Consider the following 15,646-nt stretch of genomic DNA (forward strand, 5'->3'; position numbering starts at 1 on the left):
ACAACTGGTCGGAAAAATATATCGATAGAGTAGGTAGAAGATTCAACATCAGTACATTCACTGCAGTAATTATCAGTATAACAAATCTAGCGAATCTCGGTGTACATATCAAACGAGATGTGAACGGGAAGAGCACAACCGCCGCGCGTTCTAGTGATATCGCTACTATCAACCACGAACTATTGCAGTTTACAAGTACCATTATAAATTCATAGATTTTACAACCGATTAGTGAATTAATCATTAATAAAGGTATTTCTTTGACGTTAAAGAGAACAAACTGTAAAACAGGCATCAGTGTATACCCAACGCAGAACATAAAATCGCAGACTGATAAAACGATAAGATAATTGGCGTATGATAATTTGCGGAATCTGCTGCTCGTCATAATCAGGAAAGTAGCTGAATTTCCAAAGGCTCCAAACAGGAACAATATAGTCAGACCAGTCAATAACAAAATGAGGTGCGTGCCAGACGCGTTTGCCACGGACATGAGAACGATATAGCCAACGTAAGTTCGACCAATTTGTTTCTGAGTCAAATTCATCATTTATGAATGAAGGTCAACGATACTTGCTGACTGTCCGAGGGTGTACTGACTATCCAAGAGTTATATGACTGTCTGTAAGTGTCCATACTGTCGGATAGTGTTCCGACTGTCAGAAAGTACCAAGGTCTGAGAGTGTACAGACTGTCTAATAGTGTATTCGACTAGAATAAATGTGTTTGTTCGGTAAAAATAAATAATCTTTAATTCATATATTTCGAGAATGAATTTTCCTTCGTGCACAGGGAGAATTGAATCGAACCAAATTTGTTCATCCAGAAAATAAACGAAATTAGTCATTCAATTCTGGAAATTGGCAAATCAATTCTCCTGGTAAAACTGCAGAATACAGCTTACAACATCATCGCTTAGAGCTAATTCGAAGCTTGTATACGCTCCACTTACATTGCATCCCGGATAGATAGCTTTATTTTCATTAGTTTAGTTTTCGGCAAGCTAGTTATTCGTGTCCTTAGACTTGATCTCTACATTGTCTCACGAATTTGTTAGCTGTATTTTGAACACTTATAGTAACCCTAACACCTCTAGTCCGGCAATGTGATTCTACTAGAATTTGCCAGGTGTCGCCTGTGGTTAATCATAGATAAGAAAACTCATTTCGACGAACTGTAACTGATTCCGTGTGTCTGGGGCTGAACGGGGAGCTGCCATTTACTTTGGCAATCGAGGATTCCACTTTTGGCATGCAGAGATTGATCAGGTTCGCTAGTAGTAACTCGATCTTCCGCGTTCAATTTCTTATACATTTCAGTTAAACTTGAATGGACATTTTTCTTACATGAATCAGTATTTAAGAACTGTACCAATCACTTAGTAGAATTTAATGAATTTCAAGTATATTTGGCAGGCTCTGCGACAATGTGTGGACACGAGAGCCTAAATATTCGGTTCAAAGTTCATCTTTTAAAGTTCATGAAAGAGGAAATTATCATGACAACCTTAAGACCGAGTTATCGTCGGGCCATTTTGAAGGATAACCAGTTGTAGTTCCCATTCACCTGGGTCGGATCAAGGATTTTTTGAAGTCTGTGGCCCTCTAAATAAAGAAGAGAAGACTTCCTGAATACAAGTTTTTGAATTAGTTTTTTTAGTACGAATGCAGTGACGCAAAACAGGCAACCAGTCAATAGGATGTTCACGTCGTTTTTCATGTCGGCACCGGGTGGCTATTATTTGAATTTCATCGACCAAATTTTGAACTGGGTTTCGATTAATAAACGATGCTTTACTTCTTTACTAAGTTTAAAGAAATCGGTCGACAATTATGACCTCTAAGCTGTAAAAAACGTCACTAGCGGTGGTGGCGTATTCAGACGCGGGTATATCTATATTCCACCTCTCGTCATAAGTTGAGTTGTGGGGTACAAATCATTGGGGTTGCGAATTATTGATATGATGATTTATGTAGGTTAAGGAACTGTCAATCTTCATCAACCATTTTCTTAAGTTTATGACGGGTAAACGTGAAGTCAATGGTCATTTCACTGAATTTCTACAATGGATTTTCATGCAAAAATATTCACGAATTTCTCGTCCCAGTAAAAGATATATGTAAAAATTAACGACATAGTTACCAACTAATGACTGGACAAATATGCCGTATAGGAATTCTCTCCATTCCGGTGAAATTGGTGAAAATGCAGTAATAGTGATCGGAAGTGTGAATATTGCAAATGCGAGTGAAACTGTTACAAGCATTATTGTCGTACGTTTTGATTTTGTAGTTTTCTGATCGGACGAAACCATTTTCGAACCTCCGAATATTAACTGAATTATTATGACAGAATTCGATGTTAGAATCAAAGATAAAGGCACAAGGAAAACGTGGATGCTACTTATACTGAAAAGAATCATTTGGTCAGATAATTTATAGTAACATCCGAAAAACTGTTGGTCGGAAACGTACATCGAAAAAATAGGTGTGAGACATAGAATCAGGAAATTAACTGCAGTAATTATCAATATTGCAAATCTAGCGAATTTAGGTGTACATATCAAACGAGATGTGAACGGGAAGAGAACAACTGCCGCACGTTCTAGAGTTATTGCTACTATCAACCACGAACTATTGAATGATGAAAGCGCCGTAACAAATTCATATATTTGGCAAGTGAGCACTGAATTCATGATGAATATAGGGTCGTCCTTAACATAGAAGAGAACAAACTGTAAAACAGGCATCAGCGTAAAACTGATACAGAACGTGAAGTCACCGAGTGACAAAACGATCAGATAGTTAGCGTAAGATAAACCGCGAAATCTGCGGCTTATCATTATCAGGAAAGTAGCTGAATTTCCGAAGGTTCCAAACAGAAACACGATAGGCAGAATGATCAGTGTTACAGTACGGTAGATTCCAGACCTGTGTACAACAGACATGAGAAGCATGTAACTGGTATAGGCTCGACCGATTTGCATCTGAGTTGAATTCATGATTCAAGAGATCAAATGAGAGTGTACTGACTGACTGTGATAGTGTACTACGTATACTTAACTTTTATGGAAGTGCACTGACTTGCTCATAGTGTACGGTACAGCTTAGAATTAACCATGGACGGTAAATAAACGCTAAGGATGTTAAGTTAATTCTAAGCTGTACCGTACTGACTGTCCGAGTGGGCCGACTGTCTGAGAGTGTACAGACTGTCTGAGAGTGTACAGACTGTCTGAGAGTGTACTGACTGTCTGAGAGTGTACTGACTGTCTGAGAGTGTAGCGACTGACTGAGAGTGTACTGACTGTCTGAGAGTGTGCTAGCTGCCTGAGAGTGTAGCGACTGACTGAGTGTGCTGACTATCTGAGAGTGTAGCGACTGACTGAGTGTGCTGACTATCTGAGAGTGAAGCGATGACTGAGAGTGTACAGACTGTCTGAAAGTGTGCTAGCTGCCTCAGAGTGTAGCGACTGACTGAGTGTGCTGACTATCTGAGAGTGTAGCGACTGACTGAGTGTGCTGACTGTCTGAGAGTGTAGCGACTGACTGAGTGTGCTGACTGTCTGAGAGTGTAGCGACTGACTGAGAATTTGCTGACAGTCTGATAATGCACTGAATGTTTGAGAATGTTCTCATCTATTGGAAACTTAATTCAACTACATAGACTAGATATACAATTCTTTATTACAGCTACAACTGCAGCTACTTTATTGTTCACGGTGAACAATACGAAATCCGTTCTTAGAAATCTGAAATTTGTGAAAGTTTATTATTGTGTAAAATATAAATGTAACTAAATTAAATGTGAATATTCGTTGTTCAAGAATTCATTGTAAGTGATAAAATATCTCATAGTAGAACATCAGATTATGTTCTATACAGGGAAATCACAGGTCACCCAATAGCACCGTTCACTAGTTGTACTGTGGTGAGTGACTTAACAGGCCGCACTGGCTATGTCGGGTGGTAGTTTAGTAGTTTAGACCGTTATGTACGGAAGCTGGAGTTTATGGCCAGTATCGCCATTAGCAAACTCTCCGCATTGATATTTGCGTAACACATAAAACAATGAATAGTTATATAGATAGTCTGGGAATGACGTAGGTATCCGCGTAGGGAAACCCAAATATGGCGCAGCTCTGAGCATCTCAGAGTGCAAAAGGTATTTTTAGAATTGTGTGGGTACGTAAACACTCCATACATGGGTTGGTGGAATGTTATGACGTATATATGCGTCACAATCCGTAATACCGAACCATGCGTGGTAAAGAGACTGCACACGTTACGAAACAGTAAACGATATGAAAGGGGAGGGTTTTTAGTTGGGTTTTAGGCTAGACAGAAAGGAGTCGCAGTTTAGCTTTGGGAAGAGATTGTAGTTAGATAAGAGAGGAAAGGCAAGAACTGTATATAACCAACAACACAAGTAAGAAGATTTACCAACACTGCACACAACACTGGTTGACATTCAGCAACCATAAAAATTGCCGGAGAACCATAACCGCTATCGGAAGAAAATGTCACGCTTCTCCGTGAAAGAATTGTTTGACTTAATATTTATTAAATATTGCGTCTACAATTTGATGAAAATTTGATGAATATCGTTTATGATTAAAAAAAAGATTCGAAAATTTTTCGTCATTATCTTACGGTGGTTTACATTAAAACAACGCTCTTGACAAAACTAAGTTACCTATACGTACAACTTGTTTAGGACGTTTGAAAAGGTACATGTACCATTCCTGGGTTCCTGTTGGATTTTCTGGTAAATGCGATGAAATTGACTCATTGATACGAGGTCTAACTTTTTGCACAGTTTTTATATAATTATTCGTCGCCTGATCTTTTTTTGAAAATAGAAGAATCAGATTATCAAATTTGATAAGACTCGCATATTTTCTTTTCTCGTACCATTTCATTTTCAGGTAATCTCAAACCATTTTCAAATCAAATTACACCGTTTTACTTTGTTTTGTCGCTGTGAGCTGTCTATTTTGATATCATCAGTAACATTTTGAAGTTATCTCGCACTTGCTTCTTTCGAAGTCACTAGACGCCATTACATACTGAAATCACCTCATTCAGTTTTGAAGTCATCGCCTTCTTGAGATATCGTTCTGCACAATACACCGCGTATAGTCAAAAATGATCGTTTCTTGCGTTTCTGAATGCGTACAATAATCAGTGAAGTTAGATTGCAGGTTAACTATATTGCAGCAGTAGTTAACCTGCCGTACATTCTAGTCTCACAATAGCAGTTTCAACCTCAGGCTCGGTCTGCAGTTGCCAGTTATTTGCAAGTTGCCAAGTAATCGAAAATGAAAAGAATCTATCGGACTTTTATAAGCTAGAAAATAGGTAATTGATTGATTTAAACGCGAAATAACGATAACGATAGTGAGTGCTTTAGATATTTAAGTACCGGGTACACCGAACTTTACTTATTTGTTAAAAACGTATTCAAATAGAGAATGATTCTGCTTTCTTTCAGTATTTGGATCCTGAATATCCAACGTAAACGCTTTCGTGTCAAAAGAATAAAAAAAACATGTGTATACTTGATAGTAAACTTGTTGATTAGTATGAGCTTTTGTGTTGTGCAGATAGTTTAGTAGTTTAGATAAATGTACAGAAGCTGGGGTTCATGGCCAGTGTTATTATTGCCGGATAACCTACGTTGATGCGTACGTCATACATAGACATACGTACGTAGAAGTAATATAAATAAACAAATCTTAAAGTGACCTTATGTGTCTACGTAGGTAAACCTAATATGGTGCTGCCATGGACTCTGATGAGTACAAAGGGATATTTATAGATAATTGTGACATGTGCAGATACGTCATCACCCATACATGGATGGGTGGAATGTTGTGACGTATGAATACGTCACAATCCATGAATTCCAGGCCATGTGTGGAAGAGGGTCTGCACACGTTACTAAAGATAAAATAATATAAAAGGGTTTAAGAAAGCTTTAGAGGGAGGCTGGAGAGAAGAGGTTTTAGAGAGAGCTCCGGGGAATGATCTTGTATACATCTGGTAAGAGAAAATAAACGAAAAGATAACTTAAGAAATTGTCAAGTTATATCCGGGAGTCGTGTAAGAAAGTCAAGACCAAGGACTGAGATCTGATCTCAGAGAGTGTCCCTCGTAACAAGAGAGAAATCATTACCACAACACTGGTAGATATACGCGACCATAACATTGGTGGAGAATCCATACCCACAACATTTGCTGCTGTTGTTCTTTATCAGGGGAAGAATTGTAAAATATGAAATAAACGCTTCGACTATATCCTAATAGTCAGGAATGATGATTATTCCTAAGGATGACTATTAGGATATTTATTGTTGATTTGCAGCATTCGCATCTGTTGTAAAGAAGCTTCACCAGGGGAATGTTTGTAAAATATAACATTTACGCCCTGATTTAAGTGCTAATTTTTTTCAATAAATGAAACAACATATTTCTGAATTGTTTGTTGACGATTGTATAGAGTGTAAAGTTTACGCATGAATTTATGATTGATGTCATCTGATAAATGTGATGAAATACATCCTTGTAAAAAAATACATCAGCTTTCCCGATTTTACCGAGCGAATCGGGCAGTTCTAGAATAGTAAATACAATACTCATCGTAAGCACCATTTTAGTGGCTTTCTTTTCATTTTGAGCTGTTGAGGTTTTCGACACCGAGAGAGTTTCGCGTTCCTTTCTTTTGACGTATAAGACGACAATAAGAGCGATGTTCGCTGCGAAAACTAAAATATTTGAAATGATAACGCGGATAATTGGGTCTATATATCCGTTCATTATGTCATAAATTCGTTTGAGGATTCCTGGCATGTAAAGCATGTAATGAACAAATCGGAATTCTTTAAATGAACTTGCCTTTTTGACTCTCAACGTAATAGGGTAGTAAGATCCTAGAGCCATCGATGATATACCTGTTATGATGACGAGTGGTTTTAAGCTGCTTTTTACGCGTAAGGGAAAAGTAATAGTAACCAATCTTTCGCATTGAATTATGACGGTTAAAAAGTTACGATAGACCTGGAATCCTTTGACGAGCATACTTCCCCATATCGTCAAGTTTACCGGGGAAATTCTGTCGTTGGGAAATTTCTTGATCGAGTCGCCGTACCGCGCGTAGTGAATATGAAAGCGAACCGAGTTTGCGATGAGATATGCCAACAAAAACATGATGTCGACGAGCGCGAGGATTTTCAGTAAATCGAAGCAGCGGTTTTTAGTTTTCAGCTTGTGAAATACGGTTATAACCATCACATTGAATGTCACGCCGACTACGAGTAGTGGAGGCATGATGTACCCAATCCGGATCCATTTAAACTCCCAAATTGGGTTGTAAACGTAGACTACAGTTATGTTCATTATTTTCGAACGGTCTGGTTGGTCAGCAGCATAATGCCTTATCCTACCAAACGCGTCTAAACTGATATACTCGCATTACTTTCAATTTGTAAGGTGATAGATTTTCAGATTTACGCTAATTTGTGTCAAAAAACCTATTGCCTGAACGCCAACTCTCTAAATGAATTTATATCCAATCAATAGCACGGCAGACTTACAGGTGTCTGGTGTGCATTCAGAACTTATATAAGGACGAGGTTTGAAAGCTGAAAGTAATCTAGGATTTTCAGGGTTGTGACGACATGTCGATTAACCCTTTCTTCACGTGTGACCCGCAGTTCGGGTCATTTGAAATTAAACAAAATTTGGAAGACGCCTATTACATATCTGCCCAGAATACCTTCATTCGAAATCCCACACTCTGGATCCCTCGAGCCAGAATACCCTCATACGTATGTGTCCAAAATACCTCCGTCCGGAATTTTAAAACAATGTTTCCATCTATAATTCACCAGTATCGACTAAATCAAAATAATGCAGTCGATATTTGTGCATTTTTTATTTTTTTCAAGTTCTTTAACAACGCAGTCTCAAATGTTTTGTGACTTTCTCAAAATGTATCAAAAATTTAAGAAATTTTTAGTTCATTAGTCTTCAAATATTCATAAATGAACAGTTAAAAATTGTTGAAACATGTCGACTCAGCCGTAAAATCAACCCATTCACAGTCCCGAATGTGGGATCATGCCGGGCTTTAGAGAACATAATGCCCCCGAGGTCTTCACATTTACAGATTAGATTATGTAAGCGTGTCGCGCGTTACACCGGATAGGCACACAATAGAAATATGAGCCTCACGTTCATTTGATCATCTTCTATTAAGAGGACCGCTATTGTGAAAATTGACTGCGGGAGGAATATTCCTCCCAAAGTCAATCGATGGAAACTTGACCAAGGGGTCTGATATTCAAACAATTGACTTTGGGAGGAATATTCCTCCCTGTAAGGATAAATGTTTCGTTGTTCGTGATATTCAGCATACACCAATGTCCAGTTGAATTTGACAATTCAAAGTTATTACAAAAGGAGCAAATTCTAATTTAGCGGCAATTTTTCCCAATTTTTTCCCTAGGCCATTTTTTCCGTTCACCCAAAGATTGATATACTTCATTAATACTAAATTAATACTAAAAGTTATCGCACAGGACAAATATATCGCTAGGACGTTCAAATATATTACACTAGCTTTGATTTAAGCGATTTCAAATTAAAAGTTTTATTATTTTCAATAATTTTCGCATCGCACAGCGAAATATATTATTGATTTACGGGTGCCTCATAGGCCTGTCATCGCTAGTACATTGCTCATCATAATGAATTCTCTTTAATTGAGCAATATTTACTTAGGGCTTAATCACTGACTTTCTATAGATAAAGAGCTATACAAAGACTAACCCCATAAAATGCAGTGGCTTGTTATTGTCAGCCTGCTTGTATACCAAGCTTCGCTAACATAAACGATAAAGTTGCCCTTTTTACTGAAATCTTGACGTATCAAACCTAGATAAATAACACTAAAAAAATTGCTACAATCATTATTTCGCAATCGGAATCTATTCTGATTTGAAAGGCACTTGTTGACATGTGGGGAAAAATTGAAAATTTTCACAGAAATCAATTTTAAACGATTCCAGTTAGTTTGGACTAAATTTTGCAATACAAACGAAAAAACAGGCCAACAGCAGCAAATCATAACCTCTTCAATGGGATTTCTAGGGGGATTCCTAACGGGGAATTTCGACCATTCCCATGTAAACGAGCCAGTAACAAAAACCCTTTGGAAATATCAATTATTCGCATGTATCAATTTACGCTACTTTTGATAGGACTGCCTAATCAAATATTTCAATGGCAGCTGATGATGTGTGATAGAAATCATGGAGATGACGAGTTGATTGAGCCCGAGGCGCACAGTCAATAGTAGTTGAATAGAAACTACAAACATAATGCATTTTCTTTAAAATCGTTTCATCTATAGAGATTTATTACAACTTGTCAACAGTTTAATTTCTATAATGCAATGACCTGCATAGTTCTATAGTGAATTGATTACAAGGAGTTAATTCAACAAAACAAAGTAAATTGTTCATAATTAGTGCATTGCCAAGGCCATTATTCAAAATTACAAACTACATCTATGGTTATCGGCAAAAATCATCTGGGAAAAAATACCCTAGGTAACAATCCCCTAGGTTAAAATCCTCTCGGTAAAAATCCCCGATTCTTTAGTGTAGGTAGAAATCCCCCTCCTTTTGAATGGATTGTAGATACAATCTTAAGGTCAATTAATTCATATTATTGATACATATATCCAATTTATTCATATTTTACTGTGAAACACCATAATGATATCATGAGTATACAAACTATAGTATATACTATTTGAATTAAAACATACTACAAAATTAACATTGTTCATTACTACTAAATTGGTAAATAAAGTGATCGCACAGCTTAATGGAAGGGTTCATCGCACATTTCAAATATATTACACTAGCTTGAATCTAAAATATTTCAAATCAAAAGAACATTATTTCTAATAATTTTTGGCATCGCACAGCTGAAATATACCACAGTTAACAAGAGTCCGCAGTTCAAAAATACTCCTGTTCGAATCTTTAGATATTACAAATTAAAATTTATTATTCTTATCAATTCTAACAATTTATTTTATGCTAAGAGTTTTACTTAAGAATTTATCGCAACGAAAGATTTCATTGCACAGTTCTAACATATTTCAGTCTCATAGCAAATTAATAAAATTGGAGAAACATTTTGCTTTGAAATGTCTTTGAAAATCACCGAGTGGGGATTTTTACCTACTTTGAATATTTTGGGTTTTTCCACAGGGGATATTTACCTAAAGGATTTTTACCAGGGAGATTTTTACCTACAACCATATTCCTATGTATTTTTGAATGGTTGAAGGTTTTTTGAGGGAGATATTTTGGTTCAGATATTCTGGATATGAGACTCATTATCATCTCTAGCTACGGTAGATACTTTTCTCACTTTGATTATTCGCTTTATTTATTACATATCACGCAAATCCGCATATACGCTTGCATTTATACTGTTAGCAGATATCACAAAGTTTGCTCATTTTGTAATAATTTTGAAATCGACAAATTTTATTGCAGAGATTCCTCGATATATCACGAGTAATGAAACAGATATCTCATTTAAACGTAGATTTTTCTTTTATTTTGAAATCCATAGCAAACATTTATAGGAACCTAATGTTATTGAGCATAAAGCTTCTGACCCTCCTTGCATTTATACATCGAGAAATCCAACTCTAAACTATAAAAGGCTTTTCATCACGGTGTAAGATAGCTTGTGCAAAAGGACGCCACTCAGTCATCACGTAAATTGTGAGAGGTTTTTATACATAATAGTTCCATGTGCAATTCATATATTGGGATCACAATCGGAAAAGATCTGCTTAAAACACTTTATCACCTTAGGGAGTTTGTGCTTCTTGATTACTCGATTAGCAGTGACACCGCGGATAAAATTCCCCCTTCAAAATCGCCCTTTCCAATATTTAATTAAAAGCCATTCAAAGCAAGATATTTTCTCAATTCTCTTTGAATTTAATCATAATTAATAACTTATTCTTAATAGTAATACATGTAAAATCATTAGGAATCTGATTTTATGCACTTCTAGTTGTAAAACGTAGCTGTCGGATCTACGAGCAATTATCTCATTAATGATTAATCCTCGTATGTCGGATGGATGGACATATTGGTGTGTACCGGTCAACAGTGTCTGTAATCAAAGATGCCATTTGATATCTGTCGAATTTCTATGAAAGAGTACAAACAGAAATATAAACCGGCCTATACAGGGTACAAATCAGAAGTTAAAACTAGGACAATCGCTAATTTGCAAACAAATTGGCTCGAATCAGGGTCCGACTTTAATTGTTTTCATGGCTTACCAAAGAGCGCGCTGATTTTCATGTTCAAATTTATTTCACATTTAAATGCAAACCCATTCATTCGATACTAAACAATGCTTGAAGAGACTCTAAAACGAGTCCATACTTAAGCAATGCGAAGTGACTGACTTCCAGAACCAGTTTAAATTAACACGCTAATTTGACTCGGCTTAATTTGACTCAGGTCTGGTCGGACTATTTGGTCGGGCAATTAGGCATGGGTCAATTTGGCGCCCATATCGTTTGTTGTTTCTTTTCGTCAGATCTCTCCGCCCTACCTTCAACTTATTTTTTATTATCCACGTATTTCAAATTCGATTTCTTCAACTTGTGTTAATTTTATACCCATGAAAAGCATACTGGTTACAATTTGCAGCAGTGCGCTATATAATGATGAGTAATATTGATTATTAATATCAATATCAAATGTGAATTCGCAGTTGAAACATAATTGATATAACAATATAATTTGATGTAGACCTCCCAGCGTGAATCAATCAAGAAAAAAATTTAACTAGTCGTCTCAGATCAAAACAAGAAAAAGGAAGATGCATTCTAACAACTGATTGCGATGTGAAGACTATATTAGGCTCATTATTAGAACCTGTACTACAGCTATTTAACTTTCTAAAATTATTTGTCGCAGACCCTCAAATACAGTGTATATTAATAATCAAATTGCCTAAATCTGGTTTCGTCGCTATAGTATACTATTCATTAAAAACAATTACATCAATATCATTTATGTAGACCTATCATTCTAAAAGCTCAGGTTTTTAGCGTTAGAGGTTTGGACGAATATTCATCCCAAAGTCAATATTTCGAATATCAGACCTAGGTCCATTTTCCTTCGTTTGACAGTCGGAAGAATATTCCTCCCGAAGTCGATACTTTGAATATCAGAACTGAAGGTCAAATTCTCTTCGTTTGACCTTGGGAGGAATATTCCTCCCAAAGTCAATTGTTTGAATATCAGACCCCTTGGTCAAGTTTCCATCGATTGACTTTGGGAGGAATATTCCTCCCGCAGTCAATTTTCACAATAGCGGTCCTCTTAATAGAAGATGATCAAATGAACGTGAGGCTCATATTTCTATTGTGTGCCTATCCGGTGTAACGCGCGACACGCTTACATAATCTTATCTGTAAATGTGAAGACCTCGGGGGCATTATGTTCTCTAAAGCCCGACATTATCCCACATTCGGGACTGTGAATGGGTTGATTTTACGGCTGAGTCGACATGTTTCAATGTGATTGTTCTTTGTTAGGCCTGATCATTTTTAAGCAGGAAAGTGTCGACGCATAAAACGAACATATTGCAATTCCATGCAGCGATTTATTTTACTCTCAAACCCATTACAGGTATTAGATACTACATGCTGACCTCAGTGCCCCCTAATGTTCTTGAGCTAAGTACTGATGCCACGTCTGAAACAATGAAGATTCCAATTCTAGAAAAACCTTAGAGTAGGAAATTGTGGAGTAAGAAAATCAATCAAACTTGAAGCCTATCGCAGATAAAAAGACGACCGTATCGCCGTTATATAGAATAGTTTTATTTTTTTATACCGAACAAAATGCGAATATGAGACAATATTCTAGTGAGAATCATGTTAGACTTGAACGTTGAAGATCCGCCGATTTTGGGAAAGTCGATGTACGATTAATTGATCATGCGCAGTGCATTGCCCCATAGAAGGGAGCTGCAGGCGTCGACAAAAGAACTTGATTTTCAATGTTCAAATCGAACTCAATTTGGATCATAAACTGGATCGGATGAATTAATTGGATGAATCCGCATTGGAGTACCGGCACGCAACAGATGGCGCATCAATACACTGGGTTATTGATAGCAAAAGTTGGTTCATTTTGATGAGATTGTAACTGGATTTTTGGCTATCAAATCCGAAAATCACCAAACCTATGTACAAGTTATCGAATTATGTATGGTGGCTGATTCGGGCCATACTAAAAAAATTTTCTGTACGGCTAGAGCAACGATAAAAAAAATTTCACAGTGGCCCTTCTTTGGTTTTCTCGCGCGAGAAAACCAAAAGTTTTGAATTCTCGCGCGAGAAAACCAAAAAAAGGGCCACTGTGAAAATGTTTTATCGTTCCTCTAGCCGAACAGAAAATCTTTTTAGTATGGCCCGAATCAGCCACCATATATTGATGCATGGAAACCGAGTAACCACTTTCGACACCTAGCGCATCCTCGGTCCTTGCTTGTCACACAAAAGCGTTGCCGGTACCCCGATTCAGTGAAGAATTGGTGGAAAGAATGTTAGTGAAGTTCATTTCATCCTTATTCACTTCTAACAGTCCTTCGAACAAATAGCCGGTAGTCTTCGGTTGCAAGCAATATCGTTCCACAAACCTGCCCGTCGCTTCAACTCAACGCAACCTTCATATGAACCGTATTTACCACCATGTCCACTAGGTTCTCCAGGCGCCCATCTTTCAAAATCCTGCGGTGATATGAATAGATCAAATTTATAATTCCTTCCCCTGCCTCGCCTTAGCCCAGACATAGAACTATAAGCGAAAGGGTAGGCGAACTCCGTGACGTCACTATACATTTGCCTTTGCTATCTTCGAAATTGATTAGCGCCCTCACCGGTAGCGATAAACAATAGGTTTCCGGAAATTGTTTCGATTATATTAATCACTGCGAGCATTGGACATTACCCTTTTTCAAGATTTGGTATTAAGACTTAAACAAATTAATAAAGACGCTAAATCGAGAATAGAGACTGGCAACCAGTCTACAACATCTATTGTTTATCGCCACAAGATTACTAACGGTGCCTGGCGGATATTTTAGGAGTCGGCCTTCCCGTTCGCCTATAGTTCTATGGCCCAGAGTACTGGTCGGCGTGCTCCCCCTTAGGACCATTAATGTTCAAGGCAAAGTCGAGGAAAATCGAGTTGTAGTGACGTTCACTCAGTAGGCAGACGTTAAATTTGAACTGATGTCAAGTTATCGTACGTTTAACCACTGGCCGAATGGACTAATCCTATTGGTCTGCCGGTTGGCATATTTGCTATGCGCGTAATTTCAATGTCAATCGTTACAGCTGTATGTGGGAGTTTTTCCGACTGTCAAGAATTTACCGTAGTGAATTCGAATTCGAATGATGTGGAATTTCTCTCAAAACCAAGCCAAGCTTTTGAGATGCCAGCGGGTATCAATCCTGAAATAATGTTAATTTTGTGTCAGGCACACTTATATCGCAAGCCCCCTCCTTCCCCATTCCATAAAACACGATATTTTATAGTTACTATAAGCGACGGTGTTTTCCTCCCTGCTATCGGTCTTGGCCAATTCCGAAGAAGCACAATGCTCGGATCGCAAGAGATACTCCGCAAAAAACTTGAAGCATTTGTTTTGTCCGGCTTTCGTCCAACCAGCATCACAAACACACGCTGAAACTGTATTGTATAGCAACTTGTCTCACATTTGCCTTACCTGGGGTAACAAGCCGGCAGTGATTTGTTTCCTTATGGTCAAAGCCCATCCACTGATCCACTCAACCCTTGCTTACGTATGTTAAATTTCGATTAAACGTACCACAATTGTATATCTATTCTGGTCTCTTCATTCCGAGTCAGAATGATTTGTGACAATGATAGTATTCCTAAAAGTGCATTCCGAATATCCCGCCTACGCCTCCCCCAAAACGCTGCCTGACAGTCATACTGATATATAACATGCTATATGGCCAACAAAATGAATTTGATATATCTACCTGTCGTTATAGAACAGACCAGTAACAGAGTCGATATGATCAGCTTCATATTTAAGCAAATAGTTTCCTTTATTTTATACCTGATAAAACAAAGAATAGAATGTATATTATTTTACAACTCTTGAATAAGTTTTGCTCGAAGTGCCTTTTGTAATCATCAGAAGGTCGTTGTCGAGAAAGATCTACTTTCAGTGGTTATCGAGAAATATCATGCTCGCTTGTCAAAGGTCCGGTATCGCTCCCAAACTCGCTTCCACCAGACCCCTTGGCCTCACGACGCGTGATTTCATTACTCGCGCTTTTGCGCATGACTTCATTATATCGATTTGCAAAACACTTTTTTGTTCGGTAAAACGTTCGCTGATTGGTCCATTTCACGGGAATTCCAACAGAAGCCTAATGTCGTTTGTTACAAGCGCTGTGATTGGTACGACCGGATTCTGGTCGGCCAGTAACGACGCTAACGACTCGTGAGGTCAAGGTGTTCGGGGAACAACTTGAGCTTAGTGGGTTC

General features: G+C 37.7%; 1 long non-coding RNA gene across 1 annotated transcript; it reads right to left on the reverse strand.

Annotated features, from left to right (window-relative positions):
* Positions 1-13,833: 13,833 nt before the first annotated feature.
* LOC141906715 (uncharacterized) lies at positions 13,834-14,786 on the reverse strand. Its single transcript, XR_012619396.1, has 3 exons — positions 14,666-14,786; positions 14,498-14,577; positions 13,834-13,851 (listed from the first exon to the last, which is right to left on the reverse strand). It is a non-coding gene; the product is annotated as an uncharacterized LOC141906715 (long non-coding RNA).
* Between the last annotated feature and the right edge of the window lie 860 nt (positions 14,787-15,646).

This window comes from Tubulanus polymorphus, chromosome 6 (genome assembly GCF_964204645.1).
Source record: "Tubulanus polymorphus chromosome 6, tnTubPoly1.2, whole genome shotgun sequence".
NCBI classification, from domain to species: Eukaryota; Metazoa; Nemertea; class Palaeonemertea; order Tubulaniformes; family Tubulanidae; genus Tubulanus; species Tubulanus polymorphus.